Source organism: Hemicordylus capensis, chromosome 1 (genome assembly GCF_027244095.1).
Source record: "Hemicordylus capensis ecotype Gifberg chromosome 1, rHemCap1.1.pri, whole genome shotgun sequence".
Taxonomy (NCBI): domain Eukaryota; kingdom Metazoa; phylum Chordata; class Lepidosauria; order Squamata; family Cordylidae; genus Hemicordylus; species Hemicordylus capensis.
This window is the reverse complement of record NC_069657.1, coordinates 223,321,092-223,345,291: the sequence shown is the minus strand read 5'-3', so window position 1 is coordinate 223,345,291 and position 24,200 is coordinate 223,321,092. Positions and strand designations below refer to the sequence as shown.

General features: G+C 44.2%; 1 protein-coding gene across 6 annotated transcripts in view; it reads right to left on the bottom strand.

Annotated features, from left to right (window-relative positions):
* Positions 1-24,200, bottom strand: part of PARD3B (par-3 family cell polarity regulator beta) — a 734,574-nt gene that overhangs the window by 333,578 nt on the left and 376,796 nt on the right. The gene's annotated exons all lie outside the window — the stretch shown is intronic.

Here is a 24,200-nt window from a genome sequence, read left to right as displayed (position 1 = left end):
AAATAAAAAGATAAGAAAACATGCCAAACTTGCATATCTGTGGGTTGGAAGTGGCCAGAAATGACCATGGAGGTAATTTTCGGCTGCCATTTTCTTCGACGGAGCCACAAAATGGCTCCCGTCTTTGGTAAAAAAAAATGGGTGTGTGTGTGTGCTGATTTTAGGCCAATTTTGGGGCACAGCATGACTCAGGGGGAGCAGCAGAGCAAGGTAAGCAACTCCCCCCTCCTGCAAAATTTGGTTGATCTTTGGCCATCCTGGAATCTAACCCCCATGATCCCACTGGATCAATTACTCAATATTTGCAGTTTCCATATCTTCACTTCTGTACATTCCCTACTTCTAAGCACTGTAAAATGTTTCTGGATTTATTTAGTACAGTAATAATGCTAGGTTTCTTACTTGCTGTCTCTCTAGAGCTTCCTTCTCCCCAGTTTGAGAGTTTGTTTTGTTAGTTTGGGAAGCACAATTGGCCTCTACCACTAGACAACATGGGAAGTAGTAGTAATAGCAGCAGCAGTAGTAACTGCCACAGTGATTTTGCCAAATATTGCATCCACATATCAAGTGATCCCTGCTGTGGTCACACCATTTAATGTTCCTGGACTTTGGTGGCAGACACAGACTCTTGCAACTAGATGGCAGAGATCCATGCAGGTGAATAGATCTATATAAAGAACTACTTGCCATGCAGATGCCATTTTTAGCTTCCCCTCACATTTTCTCTATTATTTAGGGGAGACCTGCCAGAGAGAGGGCTTAAAGAGACAATGGCTACAATTAAGCATACTAGTACATAAATTCCATCAGTATCATGGAGGCTTACTTCCACAAGTCTTCTGTCCTCGGGAGTCTTGGACCTGGATCATTGCGCCCAGGTCCTGGAGGAGGCACAGTACCAAGTGCAATGCTCGTATGAGGAGTGTGGTCTTTGTGGAGACCAATCCGACTGTTGGTAATGTGGATGAGCAGGAGACCTCAAATAGCTCTCGCTCCAAACTCAATGGTAGGGAGAGGGGGACCCGGGGTGCCAACCCCAAGGATAGGATCTGTAGTCGTCCCAAGCATACTTGTGGGGAAGCTGGCATTCATAGGGTAACGAGAGCTAGTAATGGAAGGAATCTTGAGCCAGAGCTGTGAATGCAGCGGCGGACAATGAAGAACTGAGAGAAGAAGGGCATGACATCACCGGGGGGGGGGAGCTCCCACCCAAAAGGTAGAACTAAAGAAAGCTTTGGAAGGATCCCAAACAGTCTTCTGCGCATGCGTGAAGCCCATCGGTGTGGACAACAGAGACCATGATGATGAACTAGTGGCTGCGGAAGAAGGGAAGTAATGGGACCTACAGACAAAAACCTTATTCTGTTTTGTGAATGGATGGCAGTATCTAACTCTTCCAGTTTGCATCATAGCTAGAGTAAAGAAGTAGTTTGCTAGCTGCCTCCTCACCCTTTGAGGTATAAACTAGGAGGGCAGATGTATCATCTGGGAAGAATGCCAACTTCATTAAGTCTAAGGCATCAGTGATTTCAGCATACCCACTGCCAGAAGTGTGTCATGAGCAGAAAAATCTAGCATCTGGAGAGAAAGGATTAGGGAAAATTAGGAACTCATCAGTGACGACAGGTTTCTTTAGTAGCATACAGGCAATCACAATGTTTGCCAGCAACAGCCAACTTCTGAAGTTTCTAAAGAACTGGGGGTTTTCCTCTCCCCTGTACATCTGTTGACCTCTCCAGTCAGGACAGGGGACTTGAAAGGTTTTCCAGATACTAACTGGAGGTATTGCCAGAAATCAATAATGATGAATCAGACCAAACTCAAAACACTCCACAGTTCTAAACAGCTTAGCTATGATGTAAGTAGGTTCTAACATTGTACAGAAGTTCTCAAAGCCATTCCCACAATTTCTTTTGTTCAATGGATTTCAGATTTTCTGTTCTATCTGAAGTCAGCATGTTTGAATATGACATACCACTTCTTAAAGGCACTCTAATAGAGCATTCAATGGCACTTTATTTATTAATTAAAATATGTAAGATTAAAGTATTTTTCAATTTGAGAATTTCAATTCAGAAATGAACATCATACTATCTCTTGGGAATTTTGCATGTGACAATGGAAAAGCAAATGGGCTGGGTTCAATATGGGGTCAATGTATTATAACTTTTCAGTTTTAAAGCTCCCCTCATTTTTACATAGGCCAGGTTCAGACATAATGCCAAACTGGAGTTCAACAGGGCAGAGGTTGGAACTCCAGTATGTCCGAATGCGTTAAAACCATGGTTTCGGGCCAAAAGCAACCTGCGGTTTGCCTTGCCAAACTCCAGTTTGAACTTTCAGTTTGCAGTAAGGTTTGCTGCAGGGACCTCCAGTTTGGCCACCGAATGGTTACGTCCAAGGGTGTAACTACCATTAGGCAAGGGGAGGCAGTCGTCTTGGGGCCCCACTGCCTCGAGGGGACCCCCAGAGGCACATCACATGACTCCCCACCCGCCCATGTTGCACCCCCTATGAATTATGTTGAGTCTCTTGGAGATCAGCAGGAGCAGAGAGTAAAAAAACTAGATTCAATGTGAACTAGAAATTCACCGTATTCATAATGGGGATGTGAGTGTGAGTGCACGATCGATTGTGAAGTGTGTTTGTGTGTGAGGGGCCCATTTTAAAATCTTGTCTCTGGGCCCCCTCCAACCTTGCTACGCCCTTACGTCCCAACCTGGGCACTGCCATAACGGTGGTTTTGTGCCAATTTGAAACAGCAATCATAGAAGTGGTGGTGCAGATGCACCCAGGTCACCTCATCACAGTGCCAAGAGAGGAACAGTTAGTGAGGGGGGTGGTACCTGGAGTTGGGTTTAAGAGGTAGCCCCAAGCAAAGTTTCTCTAGCAGCCAAGTTCTATTTTTTTTAACAGTTGGGTTGGGGAAGGGAGGCCCAGCCCCTGCTCCCAGGGGGATATTCACCAGGAGATAGTCACCAGGCTCAGCTGTGCTCCAGTCTGAGTGTGACAGAAATGGCAGCAGGAATAAAGATGCATGCCAACCCAGGCTCAAGAGAGTTCCGGGCCATGGAGATACTCCCTTACAATTCATAAGAAGGACTATTAGAGGGGAGAGGAAGAGAATTGCCATACAAAATCTCTACTCAAGCCAAACGGCCAAAAACAACCCTTTCTCCTATGGACCGTTCCGTCATGCGAGTGCCAGGCCATTGGGGCTCTATATCGAGCCAGTGTTGCTCTATGGAAGAAAGCTGCGAGGACGGGTACCCTGCCGACTACTCTCCCTGTCTTGGTGACTGCCGCTCAGTAGCTGTCAAAGCATGTCCCAGTCCAGCCCATCTGCCCATGAAGACATGTAACATGTTTCTGCCCTGAAATGGCTACCCTACTCTCCTGGGGTTGCTGGAAATCAAGGCTCTCTTCTCCTGTGAATCCCTGCACTGGTAGATATGCATATGGCGCAATGCCAGACTGAACCTGGGAATTTTGAATGGTTTTAAAAATCTGTCTATGCACCCAGGGTCCCACCCATCCATGCACGTGGCCAGGCTCCAGCACATGGCATGTCAAAATCTCCATTGAGTGCATGCAAGGCTTCACAGGGAAGGGTGGGTATGCAGATTTTCCGTTCTATCTTTTACCACAGAGAGTTGGGGCCCTCTGAGGGCCCCTTTTGAGGCAGTAGCTCAACCTGTGAGCCAACTCGTGAGTATGCAGTTCAAAGGAAGACCTAGAGCTCACACCCTTTGTCATCCATTTTGGATGCCAGCGTGGTGTAGTGGTTAGAGTGCTGGACTAGGACTGGGGAGACCTGTGTCCAAATCCCCATTCAGCCATGATACTAGCTGGGTGACTCTGGGCCAGTCATGCATCTCTCAGCCTAACCTACTTCACAGGGTTGTCGTGAAAGAGAAACTCAAGGACGCAGTACACCGCTCGGGGCTCCTTGGAGGAAGAGCAGGATATAAATGTAAAATAACAACAACAACAACAATAATAATCCCCAGTAACCTGGCCTTGAAAGAGCAAAGAAAATTAAAAATTGTCTGTGCCAGGCGACGATGAACTGCATGGCTTTTGGCTTAAACACCTAACAAGCTTTCATAAACAACTATCAAAACAGTTCAATCATCTTTTGCAAGGAGGTGATATTGAACAATGGCTAACAACTGGGAAAACTCATCTCATCATGAAAGACCCAGCAAAAGGTGTAGTTCCAAGTAATTATAGACCGATAACCTGCCTGCCAACCATGTTCAAATTATTAACTGGAATAATAGCAGATGAAGTGATGCAACACTTATTAACTAACAAACAGCTTCCAGTTGAACAGAAAGGAAATTGCCCAAACACCAGAGGCGCAAAAGACCAGATGCTGATTGACAAAATGATTTTTAAAAATTGCAAGAGATGAAAAACAAATCTAAGTGTTGCATGGATTGACTACAAGAAAGCCTTCGATTCATTGTCTCACACATGGATACTAAAATGTTTAGAAACAACTGGTGTCAGCAAAAACATTCGGATATTTATTAAAAAAGCAATGAGCATGTGGAGTACACAGTTAACAAGCAATGGCGAGACACTTGGACAGGTTAGCATTAGAAGAGGCATTTTCCAAGGGGACTCACTATCCCCTCTGTTGTTTGTAATCACCATGACCCCACTTTCACAAATACTAAACAAAACAGGCCTCGGATACCAAACATCTAAAACCCCAGCTTCCCATGAAATAATGCTTGTGCAGGACTAGGTGGGTGCAGGAGTCTTACGCGGGGGGGCGGTGCAGTTGCTTCGAGACGAGGCACTGGCATGGCATGGTTTTTTAAAGGTTTAAATGGCCTTTCCATGCCGAGGATGGGCAGAGTGCTCCAAAACTACATGATCATGCTCAGCATGCCCCCTTCAAGATCATGGCCAATCGTGGTTGCTTCAATGATGTGGTGATGTTTTACCCACAGTCTGGCCATGAAGCTTGCTGGAATAAGCTTGGTGGCCAGGCAGCAGGAGGGGGTTCCCCTCTCCTGGAACTGGAGATTGTCGGAGGGCTGTGGGCCACCTCCACCTCGGAGGGCTGTGGGCCACCTCCAGGGCTGTGGGAGGGCTGTGGATCACCTCCAGCATCAAGGGCAGGGTGCCTCTGAGTACCAGTTGCAGGGGAGTAATGGCAGGAGAGAGGGCATGCCCTCAACTCCTGTCTGTGGCTTCCAGCGGCATCTGGTGGGCCACTGTGCCAAACAGGATGCTGGACTAGATGGGCCTTGGGCCTGATCCAGCAGGGCTGTTCTTACGAGCAGCAGTCATAAAAACTGGCAGTCAGCTAGACTAACAACATTTTATGCTGTTATATCCAGTTCTCTTGATCTCTTACTTGGAGTTATCTGAGGTCCTGACTTCTTTTCATTTGGAGCTGAGCGAAGTCTGTCTTTCCCCCAAATCTTTGCCTTGGCGGAGACCCTGGCTTGGCCTGGAGCAGGATACTTGAATACAGGTCTAGGCTGTTGCAGTTCTGGACTACTGGGACTACTTCCTAATATTCCCATCCCTTTTTTCTTAATCTGTGATACTCAGACTTGCACTCCTCCTCCTCTGTATTGATAGGAGATGAGATCTGGACTGTGTTTAGGATTTTAAGCAATTCGCTTCTCAGAAAATCTAAGGATAGAAACATGGCAATTTCTTTCCATTACTGTCCTAATTAATTAGATTAGGAGCAGAAGATTACTGGCATCTCATAGCCACTGACAGATACAGAAGATGGAAGCCTCAAAGCAGAGTCTGAAATCTGATCCTAGCCCAAAGTATTAACAACAGTGAGCAGCAGCAACATTTCGGGTGTCATGTTTTGTAATAACAGAAGTGGTGACTAATTCACACAAAGATCCATAACTTTTAGAAATTTAATCTGTATTGATGATTTGCATAGTAGGTTTGCTTCCAAGGTTCAAATCTGGAACTTCACATATGGGGTTTGAGCTATCTGTGACTGACCAGGAGAGGGATCTTGGTATCTTGGTAGGAAGCTCATTTAAAATGTCAATTCAGTGTACAGCAATTGTGAAAATAGCAAATTCCATGCTAGGAAGCAAAATGAAAATTACTATTATTATAATGCCTTTACACAAGTCTATATACTACGTACAGCTCTTGTCAGCATATCTCAAAAATGACATTATAGAACTAGAAAAGGTGCAGAAGAGAGCACCTAAAGCGATCGGGGGCTAGAGCACCTTCCTTACGAGACAAGGCTACAACATTTGGGGGTCTTGATTTAGAGAAAAGGCAGCTAAGGGGAGCCATGATAGATGTTTATAAGATTATGCATGGTGTGGAGTAGATGGAGAGACCCTTTTCTCTTACAATACAAGAACCAGAGGTCATCCCGTGAAAGTGATTGCCAGGAAATGTAGGACTAACAAAAGGAAGTATTTTTTCACTCAGTACATAATTAATCAATGGAGTTCTCTGCCTCAGGATGTGGCAATGGCCACCAGCCTGGATGACTTTAAAAGGAGCTGAGGAGGAGGAGAAGTCCATTAAAAGGAGGACAAGTCAATCAATGGCTACTAGTATTGACAGTATAGGCTACCACCAGGGTGCTTTCCAGTCTGCATGGGAGGAAGTGGTGTAAAATCCTATGGCAACTCCTAATGTTTTAAAGCAGGTTGGAGTTAGCCATCGGATTTTACACCACTTCTTCCCATGCTGAGGCTTAGAGGGGAGAAGAGGGCGCGGGTGACCCGAATGCTTTCCCTCCCCCCCCAATGAATTTGTGCAAGAGCACTGGGCTCTTGCAAATATCTATATCTATATCTATATCTATCTATCACAATTTCCTCCTATTGCACAAGAGAATACGTTTCTCTGAACTGAGAGGGTTATTTCAATTACAACAATAATCATACAACACACAGATCCAGACACACACACCTCTAAAAGGCACAGAGGGGAAACTACAACTGCAATCCTATGCACTCTAACTTGGGAGGAAGCCCATTGAGCTAAATTGTTTACTTCTGAGTAAACTCCAGTGAGGGAGAGAAAAGGAAATAAGCACTGTCAGGCAGCAAACGCTGTCTGAAAAGACAGTGGGAGAGCTTGCTCAGCTTCGGAGCCTGAGCAGTAAGCCATGCCCCGTGTGTGGGATGTTACTGGAGGGGGCCCTGGCAGGGCCGGAGACAGGCCACCGCCACTCCTGGTGCTTTAAAAGGTTAAAAAGGAGGGACACTCTTCCCTCCTCGCCCCTCACCCTTCCTGCAGCCAGCCACTGACACCTCATCCCATCCTGCCTCTGGCAGTGGTGAAATTTAGAGGCAAAAGGGGGATTTTGCCCTCGTGCCTCCCCTCCCCACAGTTGCTGATGCCCCCAGGGAGGCACGACAAAATTTGAGGAGCAGCAAAAGTTGCCACTCCTCAAATTTTGCCACCATAGGCAGAAGCCTCCTCTGCCTCTGCCTTAATCTGCCATTGAATACAGGCTGTGGCTGTGTCTATGACATCTTACTGTTCTCATATGCAAGATGGTGTCAAAACCCAGACTGTATGAATGCACAATACATACAAAAGCACAAACTTGTACATTGTGAAGCAATTTTAAGATTCCCTCAGGAAAGCACTCAGGTTCAGAGGGAGCAACAGGAGGAAAGCGGGCATGCCTCCATCTCTCAGTTGTGAGCTTTCCAGAAGCATCTGGTGAACCACTGTGAGTAACAGGATGTTAGACTAGACAGGCCTTGGACCAGCTTATGTTCTAACTGAAACTGAATGGAAATACCACAATCCATAGAGCTGTTCGCTAGAGCTTCATACTTCAAACCTTTCCCCTAAGACAATTTCTATCTTCGAAATCTTCATCAGATATGACTCAGACATTTTTCAACCTTCTCTGAGAAAATCTCCACCATGTCACAGCAATCATGTTCATTGTAGGTATACCACTGTAACATTGGTGCTTCCTTCCTTCCTCAGCAACACAAAATGCTAACATATATATGTGATGGGGAACTGCAGCTCAGTGAGGTGTTTAGGACTATTCTTACTTGTAGGTCTGCTGAAGGGAAACATGGGCATGACAATTATGTACTTAAAGCAAACCCAACTGCCACGTGAAGTGGAGCCACTCGCACTAATTTTCTCTGACGAGTTATAATCTCTTATGATAGGCTAGGGCTACCATCAATCAGGAAGCCTATTTCCCTAAGAGAGACCAGGAAAGATCCATGCTCAGAAATTCAGAGTACCTCAAATAGTTTGTAACTTACTCAAGTGCAATTAAAGAATGGATTCTCTCAATTCAATATCCTCAACACACACAACTACAGTAAGCAAGAGGAGATAAAAGTTATAATCAGTCCTACTCAGATCAGTAAAATATTAAACTGTAAGTAAAATTAAAAAGAAGTAAAATTATTAAAATTAAAAATAAGTAAAATTATTGTGTGTGCATGCACACAAATAAGGGGAGGCATGCTGCATTGCCACACACAATGCTTATTTATTCTTTCATAAATCAACAATCAGGAAAAGTATACTCAGAATCACTGACCAAGATTAGGTATATTAATATTTGAGATGTTTCTAAACTTGATTCCAGAGTTCTCTGTGGCTTCTTAAAAAATACAGCCAAACAACTTTTTTTAAAAAAAATTAAATTGTATTATACACCTTCAGTTTGGGTAAAAGGACATACACAGCTAAACCACATGAACTTTCTTTATAGTTGGAAAGACTACATTTGACATTTGCCCTAGTATAAAAGAAAAGAAAACTCTTGTGTGTTTTTGTAAAGGTACAGCACATGATATTTGCAGAGGAAGGATTTATTCCAGATCTTCAGGCCTCATAGTTTGGGTGAAAAGTAATATCAACTGTCTTAAGGCCTAGTACATATCTCAGTGGCCACTTGAAATGTAACTATGATAGTCATTTAAATATGATAATTATAATAACTTGAGATGCAGCTACGAGGAACCAGATCTATATAGGAGAACCTTGTTGTTGTTGTTGTTGTTATAGGGCCGGTTACTCTTCCTCTGCTAAATAAAGAAAATCATCATGTTAAAAGGTGTCTCTTTGCACAGTTAGCAAAGAGTTACACGTGGGGCTTCAGTTCCTTGCCTACCACCAGGAGTAACAAAACCACAAGTAATGAGGCATGCCTATGGGGGGAAAGGGGGTTAGGTTCCAAAATGCATGAAAAAGTTGTAAAAACGCCAAAAAACATACTGTAGTGTGCTCCGCGGGGTTGCCTGTGCCCAGCAATGCCCCCACAGACTGTGAAATGCCTCCAAACTGGGGGGAGAGACACACCTGAAAATGCTTGTTTTATTTAAAAGAGGCAAAAAACCAGCAGAAAATCAGCAAAAAATGCACTCTACCATGCTCCACGGGGCTCCTTGTGCCCAGCAATGCCCCCAACCCCGCCAAACTGTGAAAAACCACAGAAAAGTGTTTCCATCTCAAAGCAACGAGCCACAAAATGGAAGGCAGAAGTGACCTCGGCAGCCACTTCCAGCCCTTTAGGAACCACGGATACATGGTTTTTAACTCTTTAGTATACGCAGAAAACAAAATCAGGTGTCAATTAGATGCCCATGAATACATGAAACTGCAAATATAGAATCCAGTCTAAAGAGGTACCATTAATGTGTGTGGAACTAAATAGAGAAACAAAATCAAAAACCAGGTCCCTGTCCCAAATAACCAAGCGTGACTTTGGGGGAGGGGGTTAAGGGTGGGCAAGTGCCCTTCAGAAAAGCTGTTGCCCTCCATCTGCTCCCATTTCTGTTTCAGGAATCTAACATATGGGGCACAGCTCGCCCACCCAGAAGCATACTTCAGCCTTTCTCTGCCCCTCTCAACATATTTTCTTGTTCCAACTAAATTTTGACAGAAAGTGTGACAACAAAGAAAATGGAGGAAACTGAAGGTCACAGTAGGCTCTACTTTTATACACCAGACATTGGCTAAGCACCCTTACAACACCATAGTTAGCTATGCATTCTCCTTTGGGTGAACATCTCTCTCTACTGCACTGCCAGCTTTGATTACTACAAGCTGGAGAGGCTGCAACGTCTGCAAACATTCTGCAAAAAGCAAAATGATACACTAACTGAAGTGATGATGGGGGCACTATAATGTTTTGAGAGAAAAATCACTCTCACACCCCACCACCCAGGGATGTGCATGGAACCAGTTTGGTCCAGCACCCCCTCGACTGCCACCCCCCCGAACTTTTTTTTTTTTTAAATTGTGTGTGTGTGTCACTTACCTCCTCCAGGGGAGTTGTTGGAAGTGGCAGTTGAGGTCCCCCTGTGGAGGTCCCCCCTCCCCCCACTGGCCTTCCTTGCAGCCCTGGCTGGCTCTTCAGCCCATTCGGGCCTTCCCTCTCCAGCGCGGTGGCCATTTTGGAGACTGCCGTGGATGCGCAATTGACCTCTGCATGGCCACATCCCTACCCCCCATGCTTTTGGAGAGACACAGCTGTTCAATGTCATAATTTGATGGAGGAGAGGAGGACAACATGTCAGTCCTTGACAACAGTCAGTCCTTGACACCAGAAAGCAGGCAATTCTATGGCTTTCTTACATTGTCCTGTTTCATTGCTTAAAACCTCCCGATTTTAATCTTATTCAACCTGCCTATAATCTTCTATCTATGTATTTCTCTAAGGCGTCCCTGTTGCTAATACCATGTGTGGCAGCTCTTGTGAGAGTTTGCGAGTGAGCTGCCGGCAGGGGGAGAGGAAAGCGCTGGGGGACAGGCGTGCGGGCAAGGCGTCAAATAAAATGGTGGCGGGGGGGGGGGAGAAAACAGCAGCGGCAGGTGGGCAGGGAAAGAAAACGGTGCCGGCGCGGGGAGAACTAGAGGCACAGATGCTCTGCTCCCAGTCCAGCTAGTTTAAACTTATTTCTTCTGAGCTTTTACTCTAGGTCTGTGCAGTCTGTGGGCATCCTTGTAATACAGCTGACGGTCAACATGCCTCCTTGAAAGTTTCCCACACCAGACTAAGTATATCTACCTTCTTCAACCTTTTCATGTAATGACTTGTTTCTAAACCTGCCTGTTATCCTTAATGAATTGTTTCTTGAATGCAGCAACTATAGCAGCCTAAGGGTAGAACAGTACTATTACTTATCAAATGCTTCTCGTTACACAGCCTAGAACATTAAAGAACAGTTGGACAACAGCATCACATGCCTGACCTAATGTCCACTTCAGTTAGTAGCATGATGCTGCGAGAGCACTGTTAGGATTGGAGAGAGGAGAGATTGGCTCCAACACAGCTCTGAAGGGAAAGTGTAGAGTCTCTGAACCTTCACAGCCCATACCTCTTTTGTGAGAGTTTTGTCCTTCGTAAGAAAAGTAGCAACAACATGAAGGTGTGGCACACACAGATTACATGCATATCCTGAAATAAACCAACTGGTGAGCACTACCTAGCAGAAAATCCTGCACAACAGAAATGTTCCTCTCCCACAACTCTTGATATCGAGGTTTCATATTTAGATATGGTATGATAAATCCTCAGGTTATTTATTAAAATATATCCTAATGACTGAAGTGATGAAAATCATGAAGGAAAAGATGAAAGAGAAATCGGAAGTTTAATATAGGTGTGGTAAATTTCAATTTCAAGTGATGGTCCTCAAGAGGAACGGATAATAAATGAAGTCTGCAAATATGTAATCCATGAGCTACCCCCTCATCCGTTTGGAAGAAAATAAGAAAAATCTGAGCTTTGTCTATAGAACAAGAACATAAGAACAGCCTTGCTGGATCAGGCCCAAGGCCCATCTCGTCCAGCATCCTGTTTCACACAGTGGCCCACCAGATGCCAGTGGAAGCCTACAGGCAGGAGTTGAGGGCATGCCCTCTCTCCTGCCATTACTCCCCTGCAACTGGTACTCAGAGGCATCTTGCCTTCAAGGCTGGAGGTGGCCTACAGCCCTCAGACCATTGATAGACCTCTCCTCCATGAAGTTATCCAAACCTCTCTTAAAGCCATCCAGGAAGTCGGCTGTCACCACATCTTGTAGCAGAGAATTCCACAAGCTGATTATGCATTGTGTGAAAAAGTACTTCTGCTTGTTGGTCTTAGATTTCATGGCAATCAATTTCATGGGATGACCCCTGGTTCTGGTGTTATGGGAGAGAGAGGAGAATTTCTCTCTATCCACTTTCACCACACCATGCAGATTTTATAGCCCTCTATCATGTCTCCTTGCAGCTGTCTTTTTTCTAAACTAGATAGCCCCAGGTGTTGTAGCCTAGCCTCATAAGAAAGGTGCTCTAGGCCCTTGATTATCTTGATTGCCCTCTTCTGCACCTTTTCCAGTTCTACAATGTCTGTCTGTCTATCTGTCTATCAATCTGTCTGTCTATCTGTCTATCAATCTGTCTATCAATCTGTCTATCAATCTGTCTATCAATCTGTCTATCAATTTGTCTATCTAACACACTTCTATACCACCCAAAACTCACATCTCTGGGCGGTTTACAACAAGCAAAAACAAAAACATTAGTTAAAATAAATGACAAGAAAAAACTTAACACAGTAGTTAAAACAAAATAAACAATATAGTGAAAGTTAAAACATCACAACAATGTAAAGTTCATAATATTTTACAACGATATTAAAACCATTAAAACAATCTTTAATTAAAAGCCTGGGTGAATAAAGTGCATCTTTAAAGACTTTTAAAAAGCTGTCAGAGATGGGGAGGCTCTTATTTTAGCAGGGAGTGCATTCCAAAGCTTTGGGGCAGCAGCGGAAAAGGCCCGTCCCCGAGTAGCCACCAAACAAGTCGGTGGCAAACGCAGACGGACCTCTCCTGATGATCTCAATGGGCGGTGGGGTTCATTACGAAGAAGACGTTCTCTTAAATACCCAGGGCCCAAGCTGTTTAGGGCTTTATAGGACATAACCAGCATCTTGCATTTTGCCTGGAAGCTTATCAGCAGCCAGTGTAACTCTTTCAATACAGAAGTAATATGTATTACTTACGAGATTACGAGATGACCCAGAGACCAATCTAGCTGATGCATTCTGAACCAGTTGTAGTTTCCCGACAACACACAAGGGCAGCCCCACATAGAGTGCATTGAAGTAATCCAGTAGTGATGTGCACGAACCGGTCTGCAGGCCATGTTAGAGGTCTGCGAACTGGTTCGCAAGTGGCCTGGTCCAGTAGTCCGATGCCGGGGGGTATGTCTCACTTTAAGGGCGGGTGTGTGTGTTGAACTTACCCCTCCTGCCGCTTCCCCCCCTCCAGCGCTTCATTTTTCAGATAAATTTTCAGGGCGGCAGCGTTCCTCCCTGCCGCCCCTGCCCTCTTGTTGACCGGAAAAGCAGAAGAGGAGAGCTGGTCTTGTGGTAGCAAGCATGACTTGTCCCCTTATGAAAGGAAGACTTTATGTGTGAGCACTGCAAGATATTCCCCTCAGGGGATGGAGCCGCTCTGGGAAGAGCAGGAGGTTTCAAGTTCCCTCTCTGGCATCTCCAAGATAGGGCTGAGAGAGATTCCTGCCTGCAAACTTGGAGAAGCTGCTGCCAGTCTATGAAGACAATACTGAGCTAGATAGACCAATAGTCTGACTCAGTATATGGCAGCTTCCTATGTTCCTAAGTAACTTCCGCGCATGCGCCCGCCACGCACGTCACACGTTGCATGCTCACGTTGTGTGCTGGGTGGGCGCGCGCATGTGTAGAAGTTATTTCCGCTTTTACTGGTCAACAAGGGGCAGGGGCAGCAGGGAGGAATGCTGCTGCCCCAAAAATCTATCTGAAAAATAGAGCACTGGAGGGGGAAAAGCGGTGGGAGGGGTAAGTACAACCCCCCACCCTTAAAGCAAGACACTCCGTGTTCTGTGCACATCCCTATAATGCACTCTGGAGGCTACCAGCGTATGAACCACTGTTCTGAGGTAGTTCATCTCGAAAAACGGACGCAGCTGGCATATCAGTCGAAGCTGAGTAAAGGCACTTCTGGCCAGTGCCTCAACCTGGGAGAGTCTTGGATCCAGAAGCAGCCCCAGACTGTGTACTTGTTCCTTCCAGGGGAGTGTGACCCCATCCAGAACAGGCAGATCAAACTCATCTCCTGAGTTTCGACTCTGCACAATGAGTACCTCCCTCTTATCTGGATTCAGTCTCAGTTTGTTATCCCTCAACCAGCCCATTACCGCCTTCCAGGCAGGCATTTTGAGAGGTTATGCCCTCTCCTGATGATGCTGACATGGAAAAATAGATTTGGGTGTCATCAGCATACTGATAGCACCCTGCACCAAATCTCCTGATGATCTCTCCCAGCAGTTTCATGTAGATGTTAAACAACATCAGAGACAACACGGAGCCCTAAGGGATACCATACAAAAGTTCAGATTTTGAAGAACAACAGTCTCCAAGGGACACCCTCTGGAACCTGCCCAAGAGATAGGAGTGGAACCACTGCAAAGCAGTGCTTCCCACCCACAATCCTGTCAGACGCTCTAGAAGGATACTATGGTCGATAGTATTGAAAGCCGCTGAGAGGTCCAAAAGGACCAACAGAGTCACACTTCCTCTGTCAATTACCAATTGGAGCTAGGTGGCCAGATTTGGCTTTAAAATAGCCAAATTCTGGCTTACGGCCCATTTGACCCACAAGTATACCCCTTAGGTTCTGGCAACTCTGAATTGGAGATCATCCATCAGGCCGACCAAGGCAGTCTCTAACCCATAGGCCACCTGAAAGCCAGCTTGAAATGGGTCTAGATAATCAATTTCCTCCAAGACTGTCTGGAGGTGAAGAAGTTTTAGATGAGGTGACCAGAATTGTACTCCAGGTGTGGCCATACCATAGTTTTGTATAAGGGCATTATAATATTAGCAGCTTTATTTTAAGTCCCCTGAGTGGAATTGGCCTTTTACACAGCTGCCGCACATTCAGTTGACACCTTCAAAGAACTGTTCACCTCGACCACCAGATCTCTCTCCTGGTCAGTCACCAACAGCTCAGATCCCATCAGCATTTACTTCAAGTTGGGTTTTTTTGTCCCAATGTGCATCACTTTACACTTGCCAACATTGAACCGCATTTGCCATTTTTTCGCCCACTCCCCCAGTTTGGAGAGATCCTTTTGGAGCTCCTAACAATCAGTTTTGGATTTCACTACCCGGAAGAGTTTGGTATCATCTGCAAATTTGGCCACCTCGCTGCTTACCCCTGCTTCTAGATCATTTATGAATAAATTAAAAAGCACAGGTCCCAATACAGATCCCTGGGAGACCCCACTTCTTACTTCCCTCCATTGTGAAAACTCTCCATTTACACCAAGCCTCTGTATTCTGTCCTTCAACCAGTTGGAAATACACACATATACTTATCCCCTTATCCCATGACTGCTAAGTTTTATCAGGAGTCTTTGATGAGGAATTTTGTCGAAAGCTTTTTGGAAGTCCAGGTATACTATTTCAAATGGATCACCTTGATTCACTCACATGTTGACACTCTCAAAAAACTCCAAAAGGTTTGTGAGGGAATATTTACCTTGGAAGAAGCCCTGCTGATTCTCTCCCAGCAGGGCCTTTTCTTTTATGTGCTTTATAATTTTATCCTTGAGAGTGCTTTCCATCAGTTTGCCTGGAACAGTCGTTAAGCTAACCAGCCTGTAATTTTGCCCCTGGATCCCTTTTTGAAAATCGGTCTTAAATTTCCTACTTTCCAGTCCTCTGGTACAGAGCCTGATTGCAGGGATTAGTTATATATTTTAGCAAGGAGGTCGGCAATTTCACATTTGAGTTCTTTGAGGACTCTTGGATGAGAGTCCTCATCTGGCCCTGGTGATTTGCTAGTTTTCAGGTTTTCCAGACAGTTTAGAATATCATCTCTTGTCATTTCTATCTGAATCAGTTATTTAACCTCCAACCCCGAAAAGCTTGGTTCGGAAACAAGTATATGCTCAGTATCCTCTTCCGTGAAGACAGACACAAAGAACTTGTTTAGCTTCTCTGCAACCTCCATATCTTCCTTAATAATCGCTTTCACTCCCCCATTGTTTAATGGTTCAAACACCTCCCTGGCAGGTTTCCTGAATCTGATGTATTTAAAGAAGTTTTTGTTATTTCCCTTGATGCTTTTAGCTAAATGTTCCTCAAATCCTTTTTGCCTCCCTTATTGTCACCTTGCATTTCCTTTGTGTTCCTTTCTGTTCTCTTCATTTGGACAGGTCTTCCAATTTTGGAAGGAAGTCTTCTTCCCTTTTATGGCTTCCTTGACAGTACCTGTTAGCCATGCTGGCATCCTCCTAGACTTAGTGATACCTTTCCTCCTTTTTGGTATACAATCTAACTGGGCTTCTAGTATTGTGGTTTTGAGTGAACTCCATCCACCCTGGAGTGAAGTAACTCTCCTGATTTTCCCTTTCAGCTTTCTTTTCACCATACTCCTCATTTTGGAGAAGTTTCCTCTTATGAAATTCAAAGTGTTTGTGTTAGACTTCCTTGGTGATTCTCTCCCCACATATATGCTGAATTTGGTCACACTATGGTCACTGTTCCCTAAAGGGTCGATGACAATGAAATCATGCACCAGGTCCTGGGTGCCACTCAGGATTAAGTTCAAGGTCACCTTCTCTCTGGTTGGTTCCAAGACCAACTGTTCTAGGGCACAGTCATTCAGCATATCTAGAAATTTCACCTCTTTGTCATGACCTGACTTTGAATTCACCCAGTCTATGTGTGGGTAATTGAAGTCACCCATTATTACTGCCCTGCCTCTCCTTAAAGCCTCCTTGATTTCCTTCTGCAACTCCCCGTCACTGTCAGCGTTTTGATCAGGAGGGCGATATCACGTCCCCAGTAGCACGTTCCCTTTCAAGCCTTGTATTATCACCCACAGGGTTTCTGTGGATGACTCCAGTCCACCCAGGTTTTCTAGCTTGTTAGATTCTATCCCTTCTTTAACATACAGTGCTACTCCACCTCCAAGGCGCCCCTCCCTGTCCTTTCTATAGAGTTTATATCCAGGGATAACAGTGTCCCACTGGTTCTCACTGTTCTACCATGTTTGCCCACGATATCCATTTCTGTGTTAGCAACCAAGCACTCCAGCTCACCCATCTTGGCTCGGAGGCTTATGGCATTGGCATATAAGCACCTATACGCTGAATCTCTTACTTGGTGTCTGCTATCTTTCTTTGGACTCTTTGACCAGCTGGCACAGCCTTCTGTCTGCTCTTTTTGTGGTTTTACTCTGTTCTATCTGAATCCTTTGCATCCTTGCACTTTAACAGATGGCATTTGCCAAACCAGATACTGTCCAGGTCCTGTCAGCTATTCCCCAGGCATCATTTTAAAAGCTGCTCTGCAACCTTATTGATTTTAAGTGCCAGCAGTCTGATTCCATCTCATTTCAAGTGCAGCCTGTCCCTTTTGTACAGGCCTTGCTTGCCCCAAAATGTGTCCCAGTGCCTAACAAATCTAAACCCCTCCTCCTGGCACCAACGTCTCATCCACACATTGAAACCCCTCAGTTCTGCTTGTCTCACTGTACCTGCACATGGAACAGGTAGCATTTCTGAGGATACCTTGAGGGTCCTGGACTTACACTACCTATCAGCCTAAATTTGGCTTCCAGGACCTCCCGACTATATTTCCCATCATCATTGGTGCCGACGTGCACCACGATAGCTTTCCACTCCCCAACACTGCCTAACAGTTTATCTAGATGCTCCGTGATGTCCACAACCTTCGCACCAGGCAGGCAAGTCATCGTGCGGTCAACACGCAGGTCACAGACCCATATCTCTATACATCTAATTATTAAATCATCCACTACAAGGAGGTCCCCAGCCCTGGAGGAGTATCCCCTGTGCGAGGGGGTATGGGCTCATCTTCCACGGAGGGTGTTCCTTCTAAAAAGCATTTCCCTCTTCCTCAGACCGATGTCCTTCCCACAGACCTTCATTCTCCCTGGCAGCAGATGAGCTATCAGTCCTGGAGTCGGATGCTTCTAGCATGTCCCTGAAGATCTCATCTGCATGCCTCTCTGTCTCTCTGAGGTTCTCCAGATCCGCCACCTTGACGAGGGAATGATCTTATTACCTGAGAGCCAGGAGCTCCTTGCATGGAGGACACACCCATGACTTCTGCTCATGGAGCATATAGTTATACATGCGACTATACAATGAGAAGTGCCCCCCCCACTGGCTTTCTATTTTCATAACAGGTTTTGTTGGCAATTTACAGTTTATAGCTATTTAACTGTCCGAACTGCCTTACTCAAGAATTTGAGGGAGGGATTTGTACTTACCTTCTCTTCTCCACTGGGCTCCTTGTGACCACAGGGAATTATTTCAGACTCCCCCGCACACTTCCCGCTAAACTCCTGAAAAACTCCAATGCCCTGTTTGCTATCCCTGTTCACCTAATTCTTGGGCCTCCACCTCTTATGTAGAGAGTAGGCTTCAAACTGAGTCACAGGATGTGGCTCAAAGGAATGTGGGGCCACCCACAGCCCTAGCTGACCTCACCCCCTCCAGGCAGGGAAAAATAAAAACTGGATGCCACAGGAGTTTGCTAACCTTGGCAAATGCTAGCCCCGGCAAATAACAAACACACAGACTAGGACTTACCCCTTAACAAGAAACCAGCCCCTCAAAATATCCCCTCCTCTTATTAGTTAGTTTGAAGGGGGAAAAGATGTTAAGCAGTACTGCATGGATTACACCCAATTCCTACTGAGCTTTACAGCTTTGAAGCCCAACGTTTACTGGCAATTATTTAAGAAATATTATTTAAGAAATATACATAACATTATCAGACACTGTACAAGAGGAACGAAACTCTCTTGCTCATCCAACAAAGTGCATGATCTGGCAACCAGTGGGTTCTTAAGAGGTGAAAAAGATCACTGTGTTAACCTACTGGAAAATGGGGTTTCTCTGACACACATTACTCCTTTGATGGGAGCTATTTGTTTAAAATCTCAATACACATATGTTTAAGAAAATTGAAAAAGAAAATAGGAAAGGTTACTTTCTTTTAGTCCATTTTGCTAATTAATATGTCAAAGCTCGTAAAGAAGGACTCATCAGCTTTTCTTCACTACTGAATCATTTTAAGAGCTGTGTCAGCAGAGACCTCAGCAGACAGTCAATACATATTAAGAGAGTCTCAAGCTTTAAATCAAAACAACAAAAAAGGAATGATATGAAAAATGAAAATAAAGCAAATGGCTGTGAGGCTAATGGAATACCATTTGTGATTCTGCATAAAGGAGGAGGGGCAGTAGTTTTCCAGTACAAACAATAACCTGTATATAATTCCTTATCTCTTCCATTATAACTGCTCTCCCACATACCATTTTTCTCAAACTTTCATACCAGGTTAAAAATGGACTTTTCATATGTTTTAATGGCAAATATACCACATTACTAAATATCACTTCCTTGCATCAAGTTTTAAACTTTACCCATGTCAATTCAATTAGCATAAAAACTGAGAAGCAAGCTAACTTGCTTGATCCAGATGTATTGGAAGCTATTGGTGCTCGGTGGGCTAATATTACCAGCAACATAGGAACATGGGACGCCGCCTTATAGCAAATCAGACCATTGGTCCATCTAACTCAGCACTGTCTATACCAGGGCTATGGCCCTTCCACAGTTTTTGGCTTACAACTCCCATCATCCTTCACTATTAGCCACTATGGCTGGGGATGCTGGGAGCTGTAGTCCAAAAACAGCTGGAGGGTCACAGTTGAATAGCCCTGGTCTGTACTGACTGGCAGTAGTTCTCCAATGATTCAGGTAAGCGTCTTTCCCAGTTCTGTCTGGAGATGTCAGGTAGACTGCTCTACCTCCTGCATGCAAAACAAATGCTCTACTACTGAGCTACAGCTCCATCCCACTAAAACTGGTATCATGGGTTGCCCAAAAGACTTAATAATCCACTTTACCTAGCAAACCTTGCAAATATTGTTCAAAAGTGTAGCAGATTAGGGGAGAGGAAGCAAATGCATCATCTCTGACTCTACTTCTATGTTTACTCTCAATACACTTCAAACTTTTGAGCTACCAGGCTAACCTCAAGTAGTCCAGCCCTTTCCAGTTTTTTCCTGTGAGTTTTACATCAGCCTGTCTTTTAAAAACATACATGTTCAATATACTGTTAAGTGTAAGAGTGAGAGTGATCTGAAGTCGCTATGCTTGAAGTTCAGAATCTTCACAGCCTCTCTAGAACTTTTCTAGTGCTCTCTATGAGCACTAGAAAAAGGGTGGCATGATACAACATGCACCATAACATCGTTAGTATAGTGGCTGTGAGCCAGGAAGCTCCTAGTTCAAATCTCATCTCAGCCATGAACTCAATAAGCAGTCCATGACAAAATATTGTCTTTCAGGGTCATCTCTCACTGTAATATAGAGATAGCACTGATGTACTACAGGGTTCTTATAAGTTTAGTGAAATAATGTACATTGAACAGTTTTGAAAACTCAAAGAAGCCCTATGTAAATACATCATTAAATGTATCCCCTTTCCTCTTTTGTATCCTGGTTTGAGTATCTGGCCCACAAGCATACCAATGCTAGAGTTCTGGTTTCAAGCCAGTTACATGCCACTGAAGTTAAACTAAGTCTTCTCCAGATAAAGTAATTTGTAGATAAAGCTACAAAGAGCCAGTAGTAAGGACAATAGGCTGGACATCAGTAGTAAGGTATCTCTTAAGGTCCACCATCAACACGAGTTCTTGACATTGAATACTGATGGTAGGGCCTCCTCCAGAATGAAAACTACGTTTCCCAGCACTCTCTGTTCTGCTTCTAGTCTGGAAATGGACGCACTTTGCTGGCCATTACATGGTGCTGTGCAGAGGATCCCAAACTGTGGGTGAGGGGCTGAGAGAGGACACAGTCTAGCAGGGTGGAAGGCTATAATCAGATGGGTATGGCAGCAGTGAGGCAGATGAAAGTGGACAACAGCAGCAGCCACCCACTGGCATCCCAGCACATACTGCCATTTCACTTGTCTCACCATCACTAGAACTACTGGTGCTGCTGGGGAAGGAACACAAGTAAGATCACAAGACCTGTCCACCGAGGCAGCCGCGGGTTTTGGTTGTTCCTTTTGGCTTCCATACATATGCATTCAGCTTTGGGCAGCTGGTGATCCTCCTCCTCCTCCTCTGCAGCCACCTAGCAGCCTGCCTAAATGATGGATATGCAGCTTTGACAAGAAACAGCAACACCCCCCACCTTGCTGTAGAGCAGGCACAGAGGAATTGGGCTCAGAAGGAGGGCAGTCAGTGGCAGAGAGGGAGACAAACAGCAACACCCCAAGCCTTGCCCCCTCTCTCTGGTGTGTGTGTGTGTGTGTGTGTGTGTGTGTGTGAGAGAGAGAGAGAGAGAGAGAGAGAGAGAGAGAGAGAGAGAGAGAGAGAGAAGGGGGGGCATCACAACCTCTTGTCTGAGCCCAGTCAAAACCTGAAGCTGCCCCAACTGAAAAGGCTTTTCTACTTTTCAATGAGCAGCAGAGGGTTACACACTCTCTCTCTTGTACACACACTCACTTCCTTAAGGGCTTGAAATGATAGTTTGCTCACTTTCTGAGAAACCCCTTGCCAACTATTATGACTGCAAAGGGCTTTATTCCAATGTGGATTGAAAGGAAGGGCTTCCATTTATCTTTGGTAAACTAAAGGTGGCTGCAGTGTTTGCAAGCTTCTTTCTGAGTAATAAGAAAGCACACCTTTTTAACCAATGAATCACTTATTGGAATTTTTTTTTTCAAATCAGAGGCTCTTTCAATGAGGATAAATTTCAGGTGCAAGGGAGACAGAAGTATCCAGCTAAGACTTTCCAACCGAAAATACGGAAGCATGCAGAAGACAAACACAAATTGGAGGAGGCATAACAAACATTTACAGGGCATCTACCTTGAACTGAGGAAGTATGAAAAGCTTAAATGTCAGATGTCTGCATAGAAATGTCTTTTATGTGGCACAATTGAATAAAGTTTAATTCCAGATATTTTATTACGACATACAAATGCATTGACATTGAAGGCTACATTTTTTTCTAATTTTTACAAAACTGATCACTTTGGGGGGTTATTCAAACTACCGCATTTCACATAGTTTTCTTAAAAAGCACAAGCAATTGGAAAATGTATAGAAAAAGATGTTTATCTCTAATATGTTGATTCCAAAAGTGAAATTCTGTGAGCTTTCCATTTTACCAAAAATTAAACAGTTGTTTAAACTGGCATCAAAGAACACAGAGCTGAGCTACTAACACGTGAGTCTCTCTCATGACACAGCCAAGAGATATTCTGACTATGCCAGTCAATAGAAGGGATCATATAGAGGTTGGAAGAAAAAGGACTACACCCTATGTCACACTGCGTGTTTGAATCTAACCAGTAGTGGCTTGTCCTAATGAGCCGGGGGGTGGGCACCAAAGGAGGAGCAAGTCCCTCTGCTTCCCGGCTGCTCGAGTCACTCCTTTCTCTCCCATGCCACCTGAGCCATGCAAACTCTACCTGACAAATGGCCAGCCTGCAAGCAGCATGTTCTCAGGCGGGACAACCCAAGCTCTGGCACACACCCCTCAGGCTCATTAGGATGAGCCGATCCATAATCTAACAGATATTAAATACTTCTGAAGGAAAAATAAGGACAAAGTATAAACTATCAACTCCATTGTTTTCTTCTCTGCACAGTCCTGGACCATGGATTGAACTGACTAAATAATTGAACTCAGGTTAAAATTAACTCAAACAATTAATCAAGCAACTGTCAACCAATTATCATTCTAGAAAGATCTAGAATGATTCATAGTTCCATTCAGAGAAGAAAGGCACTTAAAACCCACATGTACGATTTCCTGAGGTACGTTCTCATCATCTGAGCAGCAAGGTATGCCTGACAAGTTCAATAATATAGTGGAGAATCCAAAACAAGATAAAGGGCTGTCAAATGCCACCATCTCACCCAAGCAGTGTGTGAAGAGGTCCAGACTTCCGCCTTACAGTATACATTTACTTATATGATTGGTGAAAATTGAATGAGTCTGTTGCAAGAGTTTGCAATAAGTTTGGAAGGAAGTCTCAAATTCTGAGATCAGACAATAGAGGGAAATATACAGGAAATGAGATAAATGAATATCTAAAAAAGGAAGACATTGAACATCAAATGACAATGCTGTAGAATCCAGAACAAAACTGCGTTGCAGATGCATACTGCTGGATGCAGGATGTTTTGGGGAGAGGTAATTGCCACAGAAACCATAACAATGCATAATGTGGTATATTTTGATGAAAAAGAAAAGCCATCTGTTGATGAAGTATCAGATATTAAACTGGACATTCAGATACGAAAAGAGCCAGAACACAAGAGAAATCAGAGAAAGAAGTTGGTTTAATTATTATGCCAACTAGCTATCTGGAGCAAAATGAAAACATTAAGGCTCAATTAGAAATAATATGCACAGAAAGAGCCAACAAAGGTGTTCCAGCAAAAAGACTTATCTATTACTAGAGATGAAAATGTGCAAGAGCCTAGTACATGGGAGGATATTGATATAATGCCAGTTGATCAAATGTGCAATTGGACAAAAGTTGCAGAAGAGATCCAGTGTCTACATAAAAATAATACACTTGGATACTTACAGAGCTGCCTATGGAAAGAAAAACTGTAGGGTGCAAATGGGTTTTCAAAGTGAAGCACAATGCAGAATAAGATGTCCAATGCTATACAGCAAGGCTAGTAGCTAAAGGATATTCTCAGAAATATGGTAAGGATTATGATGAAGCTTTTGCCTCAGTAGTAAAACACTCTTCTATGCTTCTCTGTATTGCAGCAGCAAGGAAACTGTACATCAAATTGACAACCATTTAGATGTCAAAACTGCATTTTTACATAATGATATTAAGGACGACATTTACATGAAGTAACTGCCAGGGTTCGAGGAATCTGGTAAAGGAGGACTTGTGTATGAACTCCAAAAGGGCATTTATGGTCTAAAGGAAGCAGCAAGAGCCTGGAATACAAAGCTAAATCAATTGCTAGTTAAACACGGGTTTATTCAAGGAAAAGCTGAATCATCTATATTCAAGGTTTAGAAACAATAAATACTAATATATAGATACTATACTAATATATGTTGATGATTTGATTGTTTTCAAAACAGACAATATAGTGATGAATTTGTAAAGC